The 19375-nt window shown below is 43.5% G+C and overlaps 1 protein-coding gene and 1 long non-coding RNA gene across 5 annotated transcripts in view; one reads left to right on the plus strand and one right to left on the minus strand.

Moving 5' to 3' along the window:
- The window catches only part of LOC138741291 (uncharacterized), a 181403-nt gene extending 178379 nt beyond the window's left edge, over nucleotides 1-3024 (minus strand). The window contains exon 1 of the long non-coding RNA XR_011343435.1: nucleotides 2506-3024. This is a non-coding gene — a long non-coding RNA (uncharacterized lncRNA). The remainder of the gene's footprint in view (nucleotides 1-2505) is intronic.
- The window catches only part of LOC138741290 (sestrin-1-like), a 96863-nt gene that overhangs the window by 23811 nt on the left and 53677 nt on the right, over nucleotides 1-19375 (plus strand). The gene's annotated exons all lie outside the window — the stretch shown is intronic.

Raw genomic sequence — 19375 nt, forward strand, 5'->3', positions numbered from 1 at the left:
TTTTGCAGACAATATGGGATTTGAGCCCTGGTCCTGATGACTGGCACTGTGAAGGCTAACCATTATGCCAACGGAGTTACTCTAAACAAATGAATCCGTGGTGGGGTGAGCTCACCAAGTGAATTTACTGGAAATTGTGGGCAGTTTCGTACCACTAAAATGCCTTGCTCAGCTCTTGATCATTCCCCTATGCCAAGTAGCTAGTATTGGTTTAAATCCTCATAACTCAGCCAGTAAACTAGAGCTGGTGACAAACAAATTGGCACAAAATCAACTGAAATGGATAGAAGAGCAGAACTCCAGAGATGGGAGTTGAGGTTTGAATATGAGCCAGATCTTTTGAAAATTTATCCTGCTTTAGTTTTTGTTTGGTCGACATGAGAATCTTGGGTTTCAATGTGTTCACTGGTATTGCTAACAGAACTAGCATTATTGTTCACTTTGCCCTTTAATTGCTTTGCTAGGTCATTTCAAGGGACAATGAGACTCTGATATGCTGGTTGGAGTTGGTTCAGAGAAGGTCCACAAGAAAGATTCCAGAAATGGAGGTTACCATGTGGGGAGCGATTGATGGCCCTTAGCCTGTACGTTGGAATTTAGGAGAATGGTAGTGGGGGGGGGGGTTCTTCATTAAAACATTTGGAATGTCAAAAGGCATGGATAGAATAGATGTAGAAAGGTTGTTTCCCATGGTGGGAGTGTCCAGGACAAAAGAGGACACAATTTCATGATTGAAGGGCTTCCTGCTTAAAAGAGAGAGGTGAAGGAATTTCTCAGCTAGAGGCTGGTGAATCTGTGGAATTTGTTGCCACAGACATTTGTGAAGGTGGGGTCATTGGGTGTACTTAAGGCGGAGATTAATCGGTTCTTGATCAATCTGGGCATCAAAGATTCTGCGAGAAGACTGGGCAGCGGGGCTGAGTGGGAAAATGGGTCAGCTCATGATTAAATGGCAGGGAAGACTCGAGGGGCTGAATAGCCTATTTCTGCTCCTATATTTTGTCGTTCGCCACCAACTGAAGTTGCACAAAGATCAAACCAAATGTATTTCCATGAAAATGTGGTCATGGCCAGAGACTAGCTTTCAAATCAAGGTTGATTTAGTTAACTCTTTAATTCGCCTACTGTTGGGAAGGGATTGAACTTTGCTTCCCCAAGCGTAGAGTCTCAACTGTGCTGTAGAATGCTGGTTTATTTTCAAATTTGGGTTCTCAATGTATGGTGGTGTGGTGGGGGTGGGGGGGAGAATATGTAGTCCTGAATGTTATTTCAGTGACATTAAATGTCACCGTGCAAGTCAGAAACTGAAACTTGCCTTTTTCCAGTGGAAATTTCCCATATATTCAGAGGAGCATTTTCATGGTGTGTGGTTTAACTAGCTCAGTCAAACCTGCTATTTGTAGGGACTTTGTACAACTGAATGTGATTTTTGCGTAATTAGTTGACCAAAACGAGTGGCTTGGTTTATACAGCACCCAGGTAGAACAAGTTATTTCCATCCTTCCACAGTGGCATTCAGCACAAGATAAATCATTCATAAATACACTGCTGCATTCTGTTCTTTGAGTTTTTAAGCACACTGTGACAGGTTGTTATATTTTGTATTATATATAGATATGTTTTAAAGGAGATAAATTGTGGGTTTTTTTAAAGTGTAGGTCACAAACAAACACTTCACAACACAAATCTCATTTAAAATGCCAGAGCTCTCCTCAAGCCAGACGGTCCAGGCTCCGGGTGCCTTTGCAAAAACTCTGAAGAATGCCTATGAAGACTCACAAGGAGGTGTTAATTGGACATGCTGTGGAGTAGTGGATTATTGTTTTGGAAAGCAACAGATAAACAAACTCAGAAGATTTTTTTCCTGTGTTTGCTGTTCTAAGAGGATCATGCAGCTTTCTCTGTGAGAGAGAAAGAATTCAGTTCTACAGTTCAGCAGCTGGGACTGGAACATGACCAAGCTGGCAAGCTTGTGGTAAAACCCTATTTTGAAGATGGGTTGTGAGTTCTTAGTTCAGCCCTTGTGATCCATACAAGAGGAAATTGTTGGCTGTATAATGTTTCACTTGAAATAAGGGAAACAGAAGGAGAACTCTGGTGACCTGAAAGAGGAGGTCATCATCTGGAAAACTGTGATGGGGGAAGTTTCTTCAGCTAGTCACTGAAGTAGCTGATCAGAAGGAATCAGTTGTGGGTGTCCAACGAGCAACAAATCTTTCTCTGAAAACCGACAAGAACCTTCTTGAGCGGTGACCAATTACCTTTCAAGTATCAAAGCCTGGGGGTGGGAGTGGCAAGATGGCGTAGAAGAAACAGTTATATGGTTAAAGACGTGTATTCCACCTCTCCCCAGCTGGATCATTAAATACACAGTTTTTCAATAGTATAAAAGTGGTTAAAAATATTTAAATAACAGTGCTTTATGATGGCATCCAATGTGAAAAAATTTAAACCTCAGCTTCAGAAAAAACTACCATATAAAAGTGTAGAAGAATTGAGGCCTACCCACATAGCTGAATCCACGGAGTCGTCACTGGGAGTCTCCAAGCCTCAGTACTCCAGCCCATTCGAGTCTGGCTCTGGCGCTGATCCTGCATCCGCAAGATGGCGCCGGCACATCGGTGAGCTCGGCCGTTGCCGACCCGCGTTCACATGAAGCCATGCGCGCGGGTGGCACGGCCAATAAGGGGACCTCCGACCTTGCTGGGCAGCCCAGTAGCGCGCAGTGTAGCATCAGAGGACGCTTCTGCGCGTCCGACGACTTTGCCTAGCATGCGTGGGGCATCGCAGGTTCGAGAGTTGCTGGAGAAAGTCTGGGCTGTGGGGAGCCCGAACCCCAGTGTCCCACCCCGCAGCCGTTCAGCCAAGGGACCTATGATGACTGAGGAAGAGGGACTTGCCTTATTGGAATTCGTCCAGGAGGAGGAGCTTGCAGTTAAAGAAGGTGGATCTCAAAAAGTGGAAGTGGAATCTGGACTGGATTCAGTGTTTACTGTTTTGGAAGGGATTACTTGTCAAATGCATCAAATGCATAATATGTCAAAACAAATATCAACTCAAATGAATCAAGGATTTATGGAGATGAAAATAAAAATGAATACTTTGTGTGATGAAATGTCAACTGTGAAACAGGAAATGACTGTAGTTAAGTGATATTAATAAATATATAAAATCAGTTGATACTGTGCAAGATAATTTTAAGAAAATTGAAACTGCTTTCTCTGAGTGTGAAACTCATGTAGAACATAATAGAGAAAAAGTGGAAGGTTCTTTTGTAGATTGGGGGATTCAGAAAAGAGATTTAATGAAGAAGATTGATTCGTTGGAAAATCGAAGACTAAGGAATAATGTGAAAATAGTTGGTCTCCCAGAGGACATTGAAGGTGCTGACCCTATAAAAAATTTTTAAGCACTGGATCCCAGAGGTGCTGGGTAAAGAGCTTTTCCCTGAAGGTTTGGAATTGGAGGGCTCACAGAGCTCTGAGAAGACGACCACTTCCAGGACAAACACTGAGAGCAGTCTTGTTTCGTTGTTTAAAATATCAAGATCGAGAAATGGTTTTATGTATGCCAGTGCAGAACACAAGGCAGAATCGACCTTCATTAATGGTTCAACATAATAGTGTTTTTTTTTTAATGCTGATTTGTGTCGAGAGGTTGTTAGAAGATGACGAGAATTCAATATGGCTAAAGATGTTTTGTGGCAAAAGGCTACAAATTTGCTTTTCGTTATCCTGCAATTTTGAAGATTTTCTATGGAAATTTTCGATCTCAATTTTTTGAGAAATCATTGGGCTGCATTTATGGACTATAATTTATTGTGTTTAATTAAATAATAAATATGTATCTGGCTGGGGGGGTGGGGGGTGGATAACACTGAAAACTTTGATAGTCATCTGCCGCTAGTAGGTTCACCACACCCAGATTTTTAGGGTATTACTACCTTTGGGTGGTTTTTTTTTGTTTATTTTTTTGAAGAGGTTTTTCTTTTTTGGAAGAATTATAGAGGGGAGCATTATTTTATAGTGTGTAAATATATTAATAGTTTAAAAAAAGATGTCTAAATTGAATTTTGCAACTTTTAATGTGCAATGGTTAAATAATCCAATTAAGAGAGAGAATATTGGCTTAAATTTAAAAAAAAAAATGAAAATTGATATTGCTACAAGAAACACATTTGACTGAGAAAGAACATCTGAAATTGAAAAGAGATTGGGTTGGTCATGTTTTTTCTTTTAATTCTAAGGCAAGAGGAGTAGTGATTTTTGATTCATAAAAATTTACCATTTGAATTGGAATATTAAGAGGGGTATGCTTGCAGAGTATGAGTGAACTGTAAAAAATTTTTGCTGAATCTTGGACTTTAATTGTATTTTTTTTTAATGTACAATTTTTGACCTGCTGGATAGTAACAGGTCCTTCTGACCCATGAGCCCATGCTGCCCAACTACATCCTGAATGGTGGGAGGAAACCAGAGCACCTAAAGAAAACCCATGCAGACACGGGGAGAATGTACAAACTCCTGCAGACAATACTGGATCAGAAGCCGAGTCACTGGCGCTATAACAATGTTGTGTTAACCATGCTGCCCTTGTCTGACATAGTTGGTCAAATACAATTACTAAGTCAATGAATGGATTTGCTAGCTTAGTTTAGTAATGTGTAACTCCTCTTACGCTTGGATTTCAGTTTTCAAACTTCTGCCTGTGAATTGGATAATCCACCTTGCTGACTAGTTTATGCAACTTCAGAAACGGGCCTTTCTTATGTCAGCAGCAAAGGGTTTCCCACTCTCCTTCTCATTGATGAACTTCAAGATTGCCCTCCATCATATCGGAGGTTTGGATCCAAAGTTCGGGTTGCCAATGGTTTGGACTGGACTCCGTGTGGCTGTGGAGATTGTGAAAGTGCTGGGCTGAATCCTCAGATACTTGATGACTGGGGGTGGGGGGGTGGGGGGGAGAGAAACTCTCTTTCTGACTGTAAGAGGCAGTTCCTGCCAATGGCGAATCTGTCTGCCTTAAAGCAGGCAAAAGCAATTTCATGTAACATAACACTTTTTATTACATGACAATAGATTGAATCTTTAAACCTTCTGGGTGCAGGACCTGTAGTTAGTTCTCCTAACTTCAAATGCCTGTGCCACTTTGGTGAAGTTGAATTGAACATTCTCAAAGGTCATAATATTCTGAAGCACCATTGGGAAGAGATCTTGCAGGGCTGCAGGATACTACCAGATCAGAGTTGACCATAAGCTACTTGGGAACCACCAAAAGATCTTCCCGCACTAATGAAACATAACTTGCTTCACACAAACTGCAACGGTGAATATTTATCTATCTTCTGTATTTATTATCTTCTATTTCATGGCATATTGTGGTTGCTATATCATGTGTACCTGTTTGGCTGCAGCAGGTAAGTATTTTGGTGCATCTGTCTGCAGAGCGTTTGCACATGACAAACTCTTGTGCTTGTACTCAGACTTTTAAAATCAATTCCCATTTCTCAGAGAATGTACCACTATCGTCAGAAGTTCATCTGAAGGACGTTGAGTGAATGGAACACAAGCAGCAAAATTTTGGATGACCTCAAATCCTAGAACAATTGAATACTACAGCACAGAAACAGGCCCCTTCCAGCCTTTCGAGTCTATGCCAAACCATTTTTCTGTCTAGTCCTACTGACCTGCACCCAGTCCATAATCCTCCATATATCTTCCATCTATGTACCAGTCTAAGTTCTTAAATGTTAAAAATGAGCCCATATTCATCACTGCAACTGGCAGTTGGTTCCACTCTTCCAGTGTGAAGTTCCCCCTTGTGTTTTCATCCTAAACTTTTCCCCTTTCACCCTTAACCCATGTCCTCTAGTTTGTATCTCACCTACCCTCAGTGGAAAAAGCCTATCTATATTTACTGTCTATCCCCCTCATAATTTTAAATACCTCGATCAAATGTCCCCTCATTCTTCTTCGCTCCAGGAAATAAAGTCCTAACCTATTTGACATTTCCATGTAACTCAGTTCCTGAAGTCTGGGCTACACCCTAGTAAATCTTTTCTGCCCTCTTTCCATCTTATTGATTTATTTCCTGCAGTTAGGTGACCAAAACTGCACACTTGTGTAGAATGAGGAAGGTTGGGCCATCATAAGTTGGAACCATCAAAATAACATAACATAACAATTACAGCACGGAAACAGGCCATTAGGCCCTTCTAGTCCGCACCGAACCAAACACCCCTTTCTAATCCCACCTCCCTGCACAATGCCCATAACCCTCCATCTTCTTCTCATCCATATACCTGTCCAACCTTTTCTTAAATAATACAATTGACTCCGCCGCCACTATTTCTCCCGGAAGATCATTCCACACAGCTACCACTCTCTGAGTAAAGAAGTTCCCCCTCATGTTACCTCTAAACCTCTGCCCCTTAATTCTTAACTCATGTCCTCTTGTTTTAAACTTTCCTCCTCTTAACGGAAATAGTCTATCCACATCCATTCTGTCTATCCCTTTCATAATCTTAAATACTTCTATCAAATCCCCTCTCAACCTTCTACGCTCCAAAGAATAAAGACCCAATCTGTCCAATCTCTCCCCATACTCCAGATGCTTAAACCCAGGCAACATTCTGGTAAACCTTCTCTGCACTCTCTCCACTCTGTTTATATCCTTCCTATAATTAGGCGACCAGAACTGCACACAGAACTCCAAATTAGGCCGCACCAACGTCTTATACAATCTCAACATCACCTCCCAACTCCTATATTCCATGCAATGATTGATAAAGGCCAGCATACTAAAAGCCTTCTTCACCACCCTATTCACGTGAGTTTCTACCTTCAGGGAACGATGTACCGTCACTCCTAAATCTTTCTGCTCTTCTGTATTTCTCAATGCTCTCCCATTTACCACATATGTCCTATTCTGATTCTTCTTACCAAAATGAAGCACCTCACACTTATCAGCATTAAATTCCATCTGCCATTTTTCAGCCCACTTTTCTAAGCAGCCCAAATCCCTCTGCAATCCTTGAAAACCTTCTTCATTATCCACTATTCCACCTATCTTAGTATCGTCTGCATATTTACTAATCCAATTCACCACCCCATCATCTAGATCATTAATGTATATAACGAACAACAATGGGCCCAATACAGATCCTTGAGGCACACCACTGGTCACCGGCCTCCAACCTGACAGACAATTATCCACTACCACTCTCTGGCCTCTCCCTTTCAGCCAATGTTCAATCCATTTGACTATCTCAAAATTTATACCTAAAGACTGCACCTTCCTAACTAACCTTCCATGTGGTACCTTATCGAAGGCCTTACTGAAGTCCATATAGACAACATCCACTGCGCTACCCTCATCCACATTCCTAGTCACCTCTTCAAAAAATTCAATCAGATTGGTCAAACATGACCTTCCTCCCACAAATCCATGTTGAGTGCTCCTGATCAGACCCTGTCTATCCAGATGTTTATAAGTACTATCTCTAAGAATTTTCTCATTAATTTACCTACCACAGACGACAAACTTACAGGCCGATAGTTGCCAGGCTTCCTCCTTGAACCCTTTTTAAATAACGGAACCACATGCGCAATGCGCCAATCCTCCGGCACTATCCCCATATCTAATGACATTTGGAAAATTACCACCAGAGCCTCTGCTATTTCCTCCTTCACTTCTCTCAATGTCCTGGGGAAGATCCCGTCTGGTCCCGGAGACTTATCCACCTTTATATTCTTCAAAAGCCTTAAAACTACACCTTTTGTAATCTCTATATTCCCCATATTTACCCAATTTGCTTTTTTTATCCCACATCTCCCAATATCCTTTTCCTTAGTGAATACCGAAGAAAAGAAACTGTTCAATATCTCCCCCATTTCTCTAGGTTCCACACACAGTTTTCCACTCTGATTTTCTAAGGGACCAATTTTGTCTCTAGCTTTCCTCTTACCATTAACATATTTGTAGAACTCTTTTGGATTAGTTTTCACCCTGCTTGCCATAGTTTTCTCGTACCTTCTTTTAGCTTTCCTAATTCCTCTCTTAAGATTCCTCTTACATTCAATGTATCTTTCAAACATCTCCTTAACTCCATGCTTCTTATATCTAATGTACGCCTCCCTTTTTCTTCGAACCAAGTTTCCAATATTCCTTGAAAACCACGGCTCTCTCAAACCTTTTGCCCCTCCTTTTAACCTAACAGGAACATAAAGCTTTTGCACTCTCAAAATCTGATCTTTAAAAGACTTCCATCTCTCTACTACATCCTGCCCATAAAACAAATTGTCCCAATGCACACCCTGCAAGTCCTTTCGCATCTCCTCAAATCTAGCTTTTCCCCAATCAAAAACCTCAATCCTTGGCCCTGATTTCTCTCTTTCCATAATGACATTGAAGCTGATGGCATTATGATCACTGGACCCGAAGTGCTCGCCAATACTAACCTCCGTCACTTGACCCATCCCATTTGCCAACAGTAGATCTAACACTGCTCCTTCTCTGGTCGGCACCTCTACATATTGTTGTAAAAAACTATCTTGCACACATTTCACAAACTCTAACCCATCCATTCCTTTCACAGAATGTGTTTCCCAATCTATATGTGGAAAATTAAAGTCTCCCATAATTACAACCCTGTGCTTATCACAAATATCTACTATCTCCCTACAGATTTGCTCCTCTAGATCTCGGTCCCCTCTGGGTGGTCTATAATACACCCCTACAAGTGTAACCTCTCCTTTCCTACTCCTCAGTTCCACCCAAATAGCCTCCGTGGATGTGCCCTCTAATCTATCCTTCCTAGGCACCGCTGTAATATTTTCCCTGACAAGCAATGCAACCCCACCTCCTCTTGCCCCTCCGACTCTATCACACCTAAAACAACGAAACCCAGGGATATTCAGTTGCCAATCACATCCCTCCTGCAACCATGTCTCACTAATCGCTACCACATCATACTTCCAAGTATCAATCCACACCTTCAGCTCATCCACCTTTTTTACAATACTCCTAGCATTAAAATATATGAATTTCAGGGATTTCCCATTTTTTAATCCCTGTTTTCCCTCATCTTTAAGAACAACATTATTTACCTTTCCTGCCAATTGCCCTTCATCTTCTTCCAGAGCATTTCCCTTCTCTATCACCTGCCCATCCATATTCAAATACTTACTACAAACTTTCATTGTTTGCATTCTAACCTTCTCCTTACTGCTCTGTACTATTTTGTTCCCTCCCCCCAACCATTCTAGTTTAAAGGATCCTGAGTAGCCCTAGCAAATACCTCTGCCAGGATTCTGGTCCCCCTGGGATTTAAGTGTAACCCGTCCTTACTGTACAGGTCACATCTCCCCCAAAAAAGGTCCCAGTTATCCAGAAACTTAAAACCCTGCCCCTTACTCCACCCCTTCAGCCACGTGTTAATCCTCCACCTCATTCTATTTCTATTCACACTGTCACGTGGCACAGGGAGTAATCCAGAGATTACCCCCTTTGCGGTCCTTCTTTTTAACTCCCTACCTAACTGCCTGTACTCACTTTTTAGGACCTCTTCTCTAATTCTCCCTATGTCATTGGTACCTACATGTACCATGACCTCTGGCTCCTGTCCCTCCCACTTTAGGATATCTGGGACACGAGCAGCAACATCTCGGACCCTGGCACCAGGGAGGCAAACCACCATCCGGTTCTCCTTGCTGCGTCCGCAGAATCCCCTATCCGTCCTCTTAACTATGGAGTCTCCTACCACAATTGCCCTCCTCTTCCTTTCCCTCCCTTTCTGAGCTACAGGGGCCGACCTCGTGCCGGAGGCACAGCCACTGTCACTCCCCCCAACCTTGATGTCCCCCTCAACAGTGCTCAAAGAGGCGTACTTATTGCTGAGGGTTACATTCACAGGGCTCGTCTCTGGCACCTTACGTTCTTTTGTCCCTCTCCTAACAGTTACCCACCTTTCATCCTCCCATGGCCCTGGCGTGACCACCTGGCTGTAACTCCTGTCTATGACTACCTCTGTTTCCCTAACCAGCCTGAGGTCATCGAGCTGCAGCTCTAGTTCCCTAACACGGTCCCTGACAATCTGCAGCTCGACACACCTAGTGCAGATATGGACATCCGAGAGTCTGGAAGACTCCAGGACCTCCCACATCCGGCACTCCCGACAACACACAGCCTTAACACTCATCCCTTACCCCAATGAAGTAGTAATGAAGACTATCTTAGCTTTCTCTCCGCCTGCTTTCGCCGAAGCCTGATGAGCCAAAGCCTGGAAGTCCCACTCCTTCACTGGGCCACTCACTCGCTGGGCCGCTCGCTGTCCCTCTTATTTATTGGCCTTTTACCAATTAACCCCTTCACACTCTCCTGTACGCTGGCTCGACCAATGGCCGCCTCCGACGCCGACTCCTCCCCGCAGACCCTGGTAAGAGACTTTTTAAAAAGTTTTCTTACCTGCCCCGGACTCTTTTCTTTTCTGTCCTTCTCCTCTCCTCTCCTCTCCTCTCCCTACTGCTAAGCTCTGTCTCCAGTAAGAGTCTTTAAAAAGACCTTACCTTCCCGTCACACTCTCCTGTACGCTGGCTCGACCAATGGCCGCCTCCGACGCCGACTCCTCCCCGCAGACCCTGGTAAGAGACTTTTTAAAAAGTTTTCTTACCTGCCCTGGACTCTTTTCTTTTCTGTCCTTCTCCTCTCCCTACTGCTAAGCTCTGTTAATGCATTGAACACTAATGACCAAAGTTGATCCACTGTCTGAAGTTTCATGGATTTCCTATTCCTTCAAATTGAAGTTTATTTACCATCTGATTGCACAATTACAAGGTGACGAAATAGTGTTCTCTGGTCCTCGATGCAACTCAGGCAGACACACAACCAGGCATTACACGCACGCATACCAACAAGCTAGACACACGCAGGACAAATATACATATATAAAATTAACTATTGTTTAACAAATAATGGTCTTAGAGGGTTAATGTGAGCAGTTCCTTTGGTCATTCAGCGTTCTCACTGCCCATGGGAAGAAGCTGTTCCTCAGCCTGATGGTTTTGGCTCTAATACTCCTGCATCTCTTTCCCGACAGGAGCAGCTGAAAGGTGCTGTGTGCAGGGTGGAAGGGGTTCTCAATGATTTTGCAAACCTTCTTCAAGTAACAATCCCAGTAGATTACAGTTTGGGGAGTGGGGAAGACCCCATTGATCCTCTGCTGCTCTTATGATCCTGTGGGTTATATCTAATGCATTTAGAAAACAATTTGTCCTTAATATTTTGAAGGTTCAGTGTTTCCTTAAGATGTTTTTACTTTTTCCACTAACATTGAAAACAGGCAACATTTGCTATATTTGATCTGTTAGTTGTTCCTGCTTGATTAGCCAAGGCCAACAATGTTTACAATGTGTTCTGTTGTTTCAATGGCAATTGTTGTGATATCCCCAGAGAATTCTAAATTAGGCAAATTCAGTTTTAGATGAAAAATGAAAATATAAAGCTTTGTGCTTGTTAAAACTAAAGGTTTTGAGATGTTGTGAACCATGCTTTCATTCCCAGGTTTAATTTAAGTTTGTGTGAGAGGCTAGTCCAATTCTGGATCTGAGCTGTACATTAATCCAGACCGTGGAAGCAGAGTGAAGAAATGTTTATCCAGTATTTCCTTGCCCTTTAGCATTCAGGCTGACTTTTTTTTGTTTGGCTAAAATATGAACTAGGGTACAATGGGTGGCATTTCATAATGTATTTGGAGAAAGTTGAGTTAAATTTTAAGTCTTTAATAGAGACTTGATCAAAATTGTTTTTTTTTTTTAAATGACTTTTGACCCTTGTAATCTCCAGGTCAAGTGCCTTCATTTAAATTTGGAGAAAGGTTCAAAATGTACTGGGATTTTAAGTCATTTGGGTGTAATTGGGCTCGTGGGCCAGAAGGGCCTGTTAGAGTGCTCTGTCTAAATTTAAATATAAAGGTTTGCTTCTCTAGATCTGGCTGGTTGGGCTGGCAGAGGGAAATGTTGGAGGATACTGGTACATTCAGGCTCTGTAGAATCCAGCACTGGTATCACCTTTTTGTAAACAGCACAGTGACAAGCCCTTTCGTGAACTCCTGGTACATTTTGAACCATGGGAGGAAACCGGGGGCCCTGGAGAAAACCCATGCAGACACGGGGTGAATGTACAAGCACCGTTGGATTTGAACCCCAGTCGCTGGCACTGTAACAGTGTTGCGTTAACTCCTACGCTAACTATGCAGTCCTGCCAACCATCCCACGATGGCAGTGGGCTTGAGTGTACACGGATCCAGAGGAGATGAGCACTGCTCTCTGCCACAGCAGAAACAATTCATCCTTCAAGAAACAAGCAACTTTGCTGACCCAGCAAAGTAGTTCTGAGTATGGTCCTGTACGGAAGGGATGAACCAGTTGTAGTATTTCACATCACAAATTGCGTGCTAGTGTTTCATTGTGCTGCACTTGGCAATGTGAGCAGATTACGCAGATCAGGGCGTATTCCGGTGGGGTGGGGTGGGGGGGGGGTATCCCGGCTCATCCTGAAATGTTATCAATTGTAGCAATTTTCCTTTTCCGAGCCCTTCCCAAGCTGGGGTTGGGTAGCTCATCATGGGCCAAGGGTTAGGCATACAGTGAATCTGATTCTTGGCACCAAATGTTGTTCAATTTGGAGTGTTCTGTATGGAACATATTCAAAACTTCCTCCTTAATTCCCTGACCCCCATCCTCTCTGGTTCACCAATCCCCAGATGGCTCTTGTCCAACCCTACCTCCTCTTTCCTCATCTCGCCTCTGCTCTCCCTTGAACGGCTCCCATTCACATTGTTGTGGAGTGGTGCAAGCCCCAACACGTTGATCTGGTATCTTTAAGCCAGTACCAGATTTCTAGGGCAGGATCACCAAACACCAGAGGACACATACAAAGTTAAGGGAGGGAAGTTTAGGGGAGACATCAGGGGTAAGTTTCTTTGAGTTGTGGGTGCCTGGAATGCCTTGCCTGGAATGGTGGTGGAAGCTGAAACATTTGGGACATTTAAGAGACTGTTAGACAGGGACGTGGATGAAATAGAAATAATGGGTTATGGGTTAAAGAGGGTTTATATTTTAAGGAAGGGATATTTGAGTCAGTACAATATCGAGGGCTAAAGGGCCTCTACTTGGCTGTATTGTTCTATGTTCCCTCCCACTGTAAGTAATGAAGCAGATGTACATAAATGAATGATCAAAGTCTGAATTTTATCATTGCTTTCCTTTGAGCTGATAGAGGTTAAGCGAGAAAGACTGCAGATTCTGGGCTTGATGAACCCAAGGAAAGGCTCAGGCCCAAAATATTAGTTACCTCTCCTATGGACCTGCTGAGTTTCTCCAGCACATTTGTGTATCTCTCCTTAACCTGATACTTGTCTATAGTGAAAGCACTATTGCTAATAAGTAGGAAGGGATGGCTAACAAAATGTAAAATTGTCTAGTTAACTCAAAAGATGGCGGTAACTTTGAGGATAAGGATTGTTGTCTGGAGAGGGCGCGCAAAATCATTGAGGACTCTTTCCACCCTGAAATCAGCATCTTTCAATTGCTCCCATTAGGGAAGAGATGCAGGAGTATCGGAACCAGCACCACTAGGCTGAGGAACAACTTCTTCCCACGGGCAGTGAGAATGCTGAACGACCAAAGGAACTGCTCACACTAACCATCCAATACTCTCATATTCGTGAAACAATATTTATTTATTTGTATAGATGAATTCTTGTCCTGCATATGTATTGTTTATCTGTACGTGTGATATGTCTGGTTGAGTGTCTGTGTGTTTTACACTGAGGAATGGAGAACGTGATTTCATTGGGTTGTACTTGTACAATAAACTTGAGGAATGACTTGTGCTTTGCACTGCTGAGTTGCATCTGCTGGGAACAAATACCTTGCTTCAATTTCTCTGCATCAGAGTCGATGTGAATCGGCACAAATTTTGTTCAAATGTTGATAAATTATTTTGTTGCTGAATAATAATATTTGAAAGATTATTGTGTAACTTTTAACAAGATAACTTTTTTGGTGAACTACATTTTCTTCTCGGGCCCTGCAGCATGACTTGTAACAGTGGAAAACCACACAGCAGATAACATAGAACATTACAGAACAGCACAGGCACTTTGGCCCATAATGTTTTGCCAAAAAAAAACACTAAAGCCTTCAGACCTCATAAAACCCTCTATTTTTCTTTCATCCATGTTCATGTCTAAGAGTCCTTTTAAACGCCCCTAATGTTTCAGCCTCTAAACTTTCCTCTCTTCACTTTGTATAGGTATCCTCTGCATCTGGTATTAGCTACTCCCTAGGAAATTGGTGCTGGCTTAAAGATACCAGATCAACATGTTGGGGCTTGCACCACTACACAACAATGTGGATGGGAGCCGGTCAAGGGAGAGCAGAGGCGAGATGAGGAAAGGGGAGGTAGGGTTGGACAAGAGCCATCAGGGCCTCAAATCAAGGCTTTTATTAACAAAAGACTGGAGTGCAGTATATAGAGGTCGACCAATCCAGACTGATGTGGGTCTGGTTAGGAGCATCCCTTTATGACCTGCCAGTAGGTGTGGCTATGGCTCTCAGCCAATCACTATTACTCTATGTAAATATATACATAGGTGATAGCATCGGACTCGGTCCCGCATCGGACTTGTCAGCCACAAACGAGCCTGCAGCTGACGTGGACATTTACCCCCTCCATAAATCTTCGTCCGCGAAGCCAAGCCAAAGAGAAAGAGAGAAGCGAGATAGTATCCCATACTATCCCATTCCCATCCTGGAAATAACAGTGTCCACCTTATCTATGCCTCTCAGAACCTTGTAGACCTTTCATCCTTCTATGCGCCAAAGAGCATGCTAACTAGGCCTCATAAGATGCATTTTCCAATCCAGGCAGCATCTTGGGGAAATCTCTTCTCCATCCTCTCCATAGGTTCCACATCCTTCCTATAATGAGGTGACCAGAACTGAACACAATACTCTGTGTGGTCTCACCAGAGATTTATAGAACTGCAGCATTAGCTTAAGAATCATGAACTCAATTCCCCATTGAATGAAGCCCAGATTACCGCAGGCCTTCATTAATTGATCTATTAACCTGTGCGCTGACCTTGAGAGATCTATGTATTGGATGCCAAGGTCCAGGGATGTAGTGTTGCCAAGCTCACTGGGTGCTTTGGGGTCTTTGCTCCAGAATGTTGTGGCTGCAGAGACACTGTACCCCCCCCCACCCATTCTTTGAAGGCAGGATCCCCCGCTGTCCACTCCCACCATTCTTAGTCTCAACAAACCTCCTTGTCACCTTTTTGATGAGCTTTGGCACCTAAAAGTTTATCACTGCCAAGGTCTCCCAGTTCAACCACACTCCTAAGTAACCCTGTACTCAGCCTTCTGGTTTGTCCTTCAAAAATTGCATCACCTCACACTTATCCGGATTGAACTCCATCTGCCACTTTTCCACCCAACTCTGTATCCTGTGCATATTCTGTGGTAACCTACAACAACTTTCTACACGATCTACAGCCCCTCCAACATTTGTATCATCTGCATATTTACTAGCCCACCCCTCTACTGCTTCTGGGGCTTTATGCCAGAGAGCAGGATCACCTATGGCACCTTAGCAAAAAGGCACATTTAATTTTCTGACTGGCTGCTTCACTGGAGTGAAATTAAGCCAGCTAGATGATCATGCAAAGAAAAATTAATTATTTATGATGGTTTTTTTTAAATTAAATAATCCTGATAGCTTGTTCCCTGCCAATGACAGAAGCTGATGGTGTACTTTTAATGTTGCAAAAAGGATTACAAAGCATTTTTTATCTCTATTTCTACCTCTATTCTTTCAGATTTGAAAATTGTGAATATGGAATGATTTCATTTATGTTGCTTAATACCCCAGTTGTTGCAACATTTCCTTTCCATTGCAGCATTACTTCTGAAACAATGAGTGGCCAGTTGTATCTACTCAAAGATTAGTACAGGGTATCCCTAGGTTACAAGCGAAATCTGTTCCTATATCTGTCTTTAAGTTGAATTTGTAGATAAGTCCGAACAGTTTCTTATTGGCATCAATTAGTCAAATGTTTGTCTTCATACTGTTAAAAAAAATTAAAGAAACCGTTCTTAAGACAGTTTAGATAGAAAAAAAAATCAATATTAAATGTTAACTCTTACACTCATTCAATCGATGTCTTGCATACCAGAAAGGGCATTCATGAGGTGACCTTGTGTGCATGCACGAATTGGGGGCACAATTTGTTTGAAAGTACAAATTGAATGTTCGTAACCTGGGGACTTCCTGTACTGTTGTAAGTTTTGTTTTAAAAGAAAAATCTTATATTGGGAAAGATTCATTTCAGAAGCAAAAAAAATTGTAGATTGTCTAGTTTCCTCATAGACTCTCCATAATTTTGGAGTGTGCAATTGTGTACAGTTTCTGTGTAGAGTGTAGAGTGAAACACAAAAGTCTGCAGATACCGTGATTGAAGTAAAAACACCATGCTGGAGAAACTCAGTAGGTCAAACCGTGTCCTTTGTATAGCAAAGGTAAAGATACATAACCAACGATTCTGGATTGAGCCCTTCATCAAAGTGCGAGGGAAAATGTGAGCAGGTGCCTAAAAGAAATGGGCAGGTGGTAACGGGCAGAAGTGGCAGAGGAGGATATGGAGGCTGATAGGATGGTAGGTGAGGACCAGAGGACTCCTGTCCTTGTTGTGCGTGGGGATGGAGGGGGCCAGGACAGATGTGCAGGTAATAGAGGATATGCAGGTGAGCGCTGAGTTGATGGTGGTAGAGGGAAAGCCACGTTGTTTGAAGATGGGGGACATCTCTGATGATCTGGCGTGGAAGTCCTCACCCTGGTGCAGATGCAGATGTGATAGAGATGGAGGAATTGAGAGAATGGAATCCTTACAGGGGACAAGGTGGGAAGAGGTATAGTCAAGGTCGCTGTGGGAATTTAGGTCAACTCCAGTAGAACAGAATTAATCATGAGGTTACTGTGGATGCATCAAAGGTTTTTCATTTGAATACAAAAGTTCTCAATCCACTTTGAAGAATGGGCAAAATTTCTTTCCTGAATAACACATGCACAATATTAATAAACCTGCAAAGTGTCTGGAGATTGCAGTTGTGCTGAAGGAAGCTTCTTCACAACCAACACTTGTGTTTCCTACTTTTACAAAGTTTTTCCCATGGTCATCAAGAGTTTTGGGATATCCTTAAACAGGATGCCGAAGATCTATAGAAATGTTCTTTATACCAAATTGTAAATGGGGTTTCACTATGCAATGCAAGACTCGAGATCAAAAAACTTGAGTGCACGAAATACAGTATTACAGGAAGAGGACAGTGTGTACTTCAATGCATCCTCTGTGAAGATAGCGTGGCTATCTGAAGTGCGGGGCAGAGAGAAGATGAGGCATGCAAGAGAGTGGGAGTTGCGCGTTGGCAGAAACAAAAGATTACACGGGGCAGTTATCCATGTCACAGCCAGAAAGATAGGCTACGAAAAATAACAAGCATTACCTTGAATTCAGGAAGAGATAAAAATAGCAAAGGCTGTAATCAAACCAGGGGAAATGCAATGAGTGCTCACTTTTGCATTCACAGTTCTCACCTGCACTTTCCACTCTGATTCTTTGCTGCCGTCTACTGTGCCAAATTGCCCTTCAGGACATTCCCACTGCCGCGGGACTCTCCTGAACTGCCAACCCAACACAATGTGAAGTTCTCCGATCACTTGAAGGGCACTGGAACTTTTTCCTACCATTTCAGCAAAAGTACCCGAAAAGGAACAAGCCCCAGTATACACTACACAAAACTAAAACTGTACCTGCACTGAATGTGTCTGCTGGGCAGGTTCAACAGTGGGCACCATTACCACCTGCCCGTTACCACCTGCCCGTTACCACCTGCCCGTTACCACCTGCCCGTTACCACCTGCCCGTTACCACCTGCCCGTTACCACCTGCCCGTTACCACCTGCCCGTTACCACCTGCCCGTTACCACCTGCCCGTTACCACCTGCCCGTTACCACCTGCCCGTTACCACCTGCCCGTTACCACCTGCCCGTTACCACCTGCCCGTTACCACCTGCCCGTTACCACCTGCCCGTTACCACCTGCCCGTTACCACCTGCCCGTTACCACCTGCCCGTTACCACCTGCCCGTTACCACCTGCCCGTTACCACCTGCCCGTTACCACCTGCCCGTTACCACCTGCCCGTTACCACCTGCCCGTTACCACCTGCCCGTTACCACCTGCCCGTTACCACCTGCCCGTTACCACCTGCCCGTTACCACCTGCCCGTTACCACCTGCCCGTTACCACCTGCCCGTTACCACCTGCCCGTTACCACCTGCCCGTTACCACCTGCCCGTTACCACCTGCCCGTTACCACCTGCCCGTTACCACCTGCCCGTTACCACCTGCCCGTTACCACCTGCCCGTTACCACCTGCCCGTTACCACCTGCCCGTTACCACCTGCCCGTTACCACCTGCCCGTTACCACCTGCCCGTTACCACCTGCCCGTTACCACCTGCCCGTTACCACCTGCCCGTTACCACCTGCCCATTTCTTTTAGGCATAAGATCCCACCACTAAATACCTATTCCCCTTTCTACCTTCTGCAGGGTTTGGGCTCCCTCTGTGACTCCCTTGTCCACTCCTCCCTCCCCACCAATCGTCCCCTTGGGACCTGCCCCTGCGACCACAGGAGATGCTCTACTTGCACCCACACCTCCTCTCTCACCGCCATTCGGGGCCCCCAAACAGACCTTCCAAGTAAAGCAACGTTTCACTTGTGAATCTGCAGGGGTCATCCAGGTGCAAAGGATATAGTGGTTTTCTCTACAGTGAGTTTTGATCTGGAGTGCGCATTCTGAAAGCATGATCTGTCACTTGTTTTTGAAGTACTTGAAAAAGGAAGTATTTTGTAGGGTTTTTGGAAAAACCAGAGGAGTGGGACTTGTTTAAATAGCATTCAGAAGGGTGGCATGTACATGATGGGCAATTCTAAGAAACCCCTTTGGAAATGTTGGAAATACATTTAAAAAAAAACCCTGCAATTTCCCCAAAATCTGAGTCAAAAATTAATCATAGTTGAAGTTGATTTGATCCACCAGACAAATGCCATTTGATCCATTATTAACATTTGGATTTTAAATTTGCAGTTTCAGATTTTTTGTAAAGCTATTCTAAGTGTTTAAAAACAAAAAGCCACCTATTCCCTGGTGTTAAAGGAAATGCATGTTGTAACCCTTGTGATCAAAGACTTTGCAGGCATTTTCTTTACTGGTTTAAGGGCCGTATTCAGCTGTGGCAGTGAAAGCCA

Source organism: Narcine bancroftii, chromosome 8 (genome assembly GCF_036971445.1).
Source record: "Narcine bancroftii isolate sNarBan1 chromosome 8, sNarBan1.hap1, whole genome shotgun sequence".
Taxonomy (NCBI): domain Eukaryota; kingdom Metazoa; phylum Chordata; class Chondrichthyes; order Torpediniformes; family Narcinidae; genus Narcine; species Narcine bancroftii.